We start from the raw sequence: 5,776 nt of genomic DNA, 5'->3' as shown, positions 1-5,776 counted from the left end.
ATATATATAAATATATATATATATATATATATATATATATATACATATATATATATATATATATATATATATATATATATATTAAAAAGGTATATATAATATATATGAAATATTATAAAAAGAACGTTCAACATTTTATAAAACATTATTTAAAATACCGTCATTTGAGGTAACTTGGAACACCGGCGTAACTTTGAACAATTTGCAACGGCTTACAAAAACATGCATCATTAAATGGATAGAGGTAGAACTTTCATATCAGCGATAAAAAAGTTACCCCACATGACGGTATATTATTGTGCTTGAAATAAAATAATTTTTGTCAATTTTTGTCTGATATATTGACATTTTTGGCTCATTTTCCCTCATAATAATTGTAACATAATTTTCTATAATTAATTTTGTTATAAAGTATTTGTAGTTTTCAAGAAAGTCTGATTCTTTTTATTACTTCTGCTATACTATTATGGCTCCTGCACACAGGACGCGGTAATACTTACCGCGCGGCGGAAGTTCGTGCGACATCCAATCAATATGCTGCTTTCCGTAATATTCCGTAATGCTTCCCGTAGCTCTTACGGGAAAACAACATATTGATTGGCTGTCGCGCGGACTTTCGCCGCGCGGCAAGCATTACCGCGTCCTGTGTGCAGGAGCCATTACGTCTTTCCAATACGTATCCAGCATGGATATTAGAAGCGTTTACGTTCAGTTCAATTCAGTTCAATCTTTGGCTAAGCACACTATGCATTAAATGTCTCTACGCCATTACTCCGAAAAATGCTTTCATCGCCCAATGAAAAATTTTTCATTATAATATATGATATTCATATATATAATATATGAATATGATATTCATATTATAATATAGTATATTCATAAAATTATATATAATTATATATTATTATGTATCAAATTTGTCCATTCATGTTCATACATTCTACTTATATATATAATTATATATAATTATATATAATTATGTATAATTATATATATAAATTCATACATAATTACGTATAAATTTATATGTAATTATACATATTGTTATACATAATTATATATAATTATATATAATTTTATATGATTATATATAATTATACATAATTATGTATGGACAAATTTCATACAAAATTTTACATAAAAAATTTTTCATCGGGCATATACGAGTATATGCTTTCGCACAGGTTACATTTTCAAATGGTATAGCCAATCCGAGCTAGAAAGCTAGAGATAATTGTAAATAGTCTTACATTTCTGACGTCAAAAGATAAGGTATGGATATCATTTTGAGATGTATATCCGGATTTGTTTGAATTAACTTCTTTGATTCCTCTGAGTAAAGAGAGCAATAAAATAGTATGTTTTGTAAGTTCTTCTGTACCGCTCCACATTCACAGGTTTCATTAGTTATAATATCTTTGTTTATTAGATGTGTACTTGTAGGGTGTATATCAGTTGGACACGGGGCAATTGGATACAGTCCGATCACAAGTCGCTGGTCCAAGGGACCCTACAAATGTCTCTAATCACACGGTGCTGTGATTGGCTGTGTCCAAATGCACCGTGTCCAAGTGCACCGCTCCCGTACTTGTACGTACATGATATGATCTCAATCTAGCAATCAATGATATTACATCTCGTTTTATAAATTTATACTCTCAGAACCACGGTCTGGTGGATAAATTACTAATCTTAGAGCGGTATCTTATCCCTTTCAATGCAAATTGTTTGTTTAATAATTTGTGGGCTAATTGAATAAATTTAAGTTTCAGATTCGATATTAAATCCTCGACATATATGTTTTTTTGTAAAGGATTTAAGGAGTTTTGCACAGCGGATTTAGCCAAAGAGTCAGTTTTCTCGTTTCCCTCTATACCTCTGTGCGCTGGTACCCAGCGTGATTAATGTGACTGTAATACCTTGATTTTTGATATTATAAAGGAACTGTGCTATTTTTAAAATATGATAGCTAGGCCTTTTTTTCCAGCTAGATTATTCAAAATAGACAAGGTGCTCAGCGAGTCAGTACACAACGCGATGTTTGTTTTGCCTCTATATAATATGATATTTAAAGCTTCAATAATGGCCTGTGCTTCCACATTCATAATAACCTGAGTTTTAGGATAAGAATGTTTTATGTTCATTGCAGGTTCTGTGGAGTAAATTCCATAACCAGCTTTTCCTTCAGGGACTATAGAGCCATCTGTATAGATGACACAATCATATTTTTTTTTTCAGAGAGCATTGCTTTAAATCTTCTATTCATGCCTTCTATGGAGATTTTTTTTGGACTGTTGTAGAAGTAGTTTCCTACTTTTTTCTTATATTTACTAAGAGGTTTAAAGGAAATAGTATCCACATTAACAGGCAGAAACTTGAGGTTTACAGGAAAGGCCAAATGTCCATCCAATCTTGCTGATTCAATTCTGACAATTGCGTCCTTATATGGAGAGAGGATAGATTTAGATCTGAACCTTATTTGTTCCTCCGGTTCCAGAGATTCTAAATTGCTTTGTATGTTAACCGAAGGATTTGAATGAAGTGGAAAAAGTTTCAAAGAATGAGAGAAGTTTGGATATGGGTCAATCAGATTTTTAATTGCTAACTTTGTTATATTATAAAGATTTTACGTCTTACCGTCAAAGGCCATTCTCCGCACTAGTCAAGAATTATGTTGGTTGGAGCACATAAGCCCCAGTGCACATCTTAATGATGCGAACTGTAGCCTATTAAGTTTAAGAGAGAGTGAGGAAGAAAAATTAATCAAAGGATACCCACCATAATGGCGGCTGCCGGACAGCTAAACGGCTAATGGAGCAACCATCGCCGGGGAGAGCCAACGAGCTCCTGGCCATGAACAGACTAAGGCTGAAGGTGAGATTGGGTCTTCTTACGGGACACATCACACTGAGGAGCCATCTAAACAAACTTGGGCTTACGGAACAAAGTGACTGCCGCCTATGTGGTGAGGAGAGAGAGGACAGTGCCCACATTTTATGTCGGTGTCCTGTACTCACATGCAAAAGGTATAGATCCTGGGGTTGCATGTTCATGGAGCCTGAAGATCTAAACGGAAAAAGGGTTAGCAGCTTGATTGACCTGGCGTCAGACACTAGGCTGGGTTTATTAGCGTAATCCTAAAAAAAATAGCGGGAGGTCACAATGGAACTTCTAGATCTAGGTGACGTAAGGGCATTAAAGTGCCCACCTGCTCCACTACTACTACTACTACTACTACTACCCACCATAATCCAAGACCGACCTTATTAACCCTCTATAAGCAGTTAGTATTATAGAGGGATGTGAGCCCCATCTGATACCCGCAATAGCTTTTAAAATTTTAATTCTAGACATACATTTACTAATCATAGAAGACACTTGACCATTCCAAGATAAAGAAATATCAAAAACAATTCCCAAGAATTTAGCCTCTCTAGACAGTTCCACCGGCAGACCGTTGCAGCTAGTTTGGGAGGGTTGTCACGACTTTGCCTCGCGGTTCGGTCGGACGACCTTGGCGTTCCTTCGCGAGCGCGCGTGACACCGACGGCGGTGGATGAGTTCGCCGGTATCCTGGAGTTCGGCCGGAGCGCGCGTGTGTATCTATGTGGGTGTGCGTGAAGCAGAGTGAATACCCGTTGGTAAAAAATATAACAAAATAATTTATTTCGGCAGTGTATACTATGTGGTGGCCGTGGTCGGAATCGTAGCTTACAACTATACGCAGATTTACAACTAGACGTTGCCTTATATGATCGCGGACTTATACTAAACGCGGACTTATACTAAACACAGTTTTATTCTAACGCGGTCTTATCCTAACGCGGACTTATACGAAACGCGGCGTGTGGGACGTCTGTCGCAGGCTTCCCTGCGAATGCGGAACGGCGGTTACGCGGCGGCGGTGCGCGGTCGTCGTCGCGGCAGTGGCGGCTGCGGCGGTACGCCTAGGATGGTGGCGCGGCGGCGCCCTAGAGGAGGCAGCGGCTGGGGAGCCCCGAGCGCGGGGCAGAGACGGTGAGCTCGCCACCTCTGTATCCCTCGTCCGCTGTGCTGCCTCTCGGAGTGGTGCTGGCCTTGAGGGCACCTTTCCTCTCGGTTGGGTTTCTGAGCGGCAGGGAGGTCAGGAGCGCTTGACCGAGGCGGTGAGCGCGCCACCTCTGGTTCCCATACTTCTCAGAGAGCGGATTCGGCAGGAGGTGGTACACCCGGGAGGATGAGCGCACCTTCCCGGTTGTAGCGGTGTTCTGGATGCTGGCGGATGCCGGCAAGGAGTTCGGAACGGCGGTCGTACTGGAATACGTACGGACGCCTACGGAATGGTTTCAGCTCGTTATCGCGCGGCACTTATATACCCGTTGCTGCCTAGTGCCTCTTGGCGCGTACGGCGTTTCCTCACGCGAGGGAATAACCGGCGGCGTCGCGATTCGGCGGCGGCGTGTGTCGTTATTTGTTTGGCGCTTTGCGCCTGTTAGACGACCCGACGGATGTTCGGTCGGGTCGTCGTGACGAGACGGTTGTCTCGTCACAAGGTAAGGAAGAATACATTTTTTTTTAATGTATTGAATCGGAGCGACCTATCAAAAATACAGAACTTAGTCTTAGAGGAAGATAACGTAAGATCCAACTCTCTTAAGTTCTTTCCTATCAGACTCAGGTTGAAATTTAGTTTTATTGTAATATCATTAATGGAACTATGTTTACAGAAAATTATTAGATCATCAGGAGCCGTATTCATAGTCGAATCTTATTTTTAAGATCATCTTAAGTTCGGTCTTAAGACGCTTTCTAGTTTCATAGTCGTAAAATAAGTAAAGACTTGAACAAAATCTCAAGGCTTGCCTTGTCCAAGACGATCTTATTTCAGAATGCCTTAATATGTTTCATAAAAGTTTCTTATTCGACATAAGTAAAGGCTTAAGATTATCTTATTAGTAATGTATTCATAGTCATTTAGGACCATCTTATTTGACATATATATATTTAAATAAGGTGATCTTCACCAAGTCGTGTCACAAGAGGACTTAAGCATAAGTATCAAAAAGTGCAGTGTATAAAAGTAAAAGTATACAAGAGAAGATTTTAATAATTAAAATGGATTTAGAAAATCGAAATCTGGAAATTCGAAATATTAATTTTTCCAGCAAAGAGGAAGGAGAAAACGAAGAAGGGGTATTAATACGTGCTCCTAAACGGTATATTCGAGATTTTCAAAATCCTTTTGAATTTTTCAATGAATGTGAATTCAAAAGAAGATTTCCTTTTTCGAAAGAGTCTATGATGTTTGGAATATTACCATTAGTAGAAGAAGGACTTCAAAAAGTGAACAACAGGGGTTTGCCAATATCTCCTGTGTTACACCCTTATAGAAATATCATACTAAGAATCATTGATACTTATTAATTACTTATTTTCAGTATTAAAAATACTGGATAATAAGTAATTATCAATGATTCTTAGTATATTTCTATAAGGGCAATTACTGATATCTTTAAGATTTTATTCAACAGCAAGTTATCAGGTTAGTAATAAAATTATATTATGTTTTAATTAAATTTTCAATAAAATATTTCAAAGTTTAAAAATATAATATAAATTAGGTTTTTTGATAAATTCGACATTTGTCAACATAGATAAATAGCAAAAACACAATTGGTTGAGTGCCATAAAAATTCTATATAGTTTCAATATATACGAGGGTGGTCTGAAAAGTTTCCGACCTCAACGTGAAGATAGCAGCACTTGTAAATAAAAGCTAGTGAATTTCGTTGTTCAT

The 5,776-nt window shown here is 37.9% G+C and overlaps 1 pseudogene; it reads left to right on the top strand.

Annotated features, from left to right (window-relative positions):
• The first annotated feature begins 1,027 nt into the window (after window positions 1-1,027).
• The window catches only part of LOC116852614, a 6,817-nt pseudogene continuing 2,068 nt past the window's right edge, over window positions 1,028-5,776 (top strand).

This window comes from Odontomachus brunneus, unplaced genomic scaffold (genome assembly GCF_010583005.1).
Source record: "Odontomachus brunneus isolate Ranch 3 - 2012 unplaced genomic scaffold, Obru_v1 Obru_scaffold_240, whole genome shotgun sequence".
NCBI lineage: Eukaryota > Metazoa > Arthropoda > Insecta > Hymenoptera > Formicidae > Odontomachus > Odontomachus brunneus.
This window is presented reverse-complemented; position numbering and strand designations above follow the sequence as displayed.